The sequence below is a fragment of the Nothobranchius furzeri genome, chromosome 1 (assembly GCF_043380555.1).
Source record: "Nothobranchius furzeri strain GRZ-AD chromosome 1, NfurGRZ-RIMD1, whole genome shotgun sequence".
In the NCBI taxonomy this organism is placed as follows: Eukaryota; Metazoa; Chordata; class Actinopteri; order Cyprinodontiformes; family Nothobranchiidae; genus Nothobranchius; species Nothobranchius furzeri.
The window spans coordinates 30,252,366-30,253,261 of NC_091741.1; positions in this window are offsets into that span (position 1 = coordinate 30,252,366).

Here is an 896-nt window from a genome sequence, read left to right on the forward strand (position 1 = left end):
CATGTCTGTAAATGAATTTTTTGATGTTCCAGACACTAAACTCTAGGAGGAAGAAGGATCATTCAGAATTCTGACTAACAGCAGCCAGATGCTCCAGGAAGCACGGACTGGAGGAAAAAAAAACTTCAATCATTTCCATTAAAGTCCTAATTTAACAGGACAGGCTGTTATTTTGCTAATTCCATGTCCGTTTCCATGGAAAAAATATATATGGGGAAAATCGATTCCAACACACACACACGCGCGCGCGCTCACAGCCGCAACAGGTACCACTTCCACTCAACCAGCCAACCCCCTACCTCCAAATTCACACCATTCAACAACCGCTTTGTTTTCTAGATTTCCTACTTTCTAACTAATCAGCCAAAGGGATCCACCGAACGCAAAAAAAACTGCTTCATATGCGCTGCGCTCCAGCAGCAATGATCACCGGCGCACAGATTATGAACTCAGCTGACAAGTACATGAAGTACCAGAGAATATGGGCTGGTATCAACGATCACAAACGAATGACTTTGTTTTGGTGGAGCGATCTTGTGAATATAACAGCGGCCGCGCGCAGGACGCAGCTGGAGTATTTGAGCCGTTACCGCTGCGTCCTCTCTGCTCATAGAACGCCCGCAAAGCAGAGTCCATAAATGATGTAATATATGTAGATACTGGATCTCTTATCAAGCTTCCCGCAATTTGAATTTTTAGGAAACTCACATCTTGAATCTGGGTTTAAAAATGCATTGTAATTACCGCGTTACTGACCATTGTACCGTGTAAATATTACCATTTTCTTTCCCTGTAATGCCTTACACAGGGTTCTCACGCATCCTGGAAAACCTGGAAAATGATAGTCCAATTTTCCAGTCATGGAAAACACATGGAAAATGGGGGGAATTGCAAAA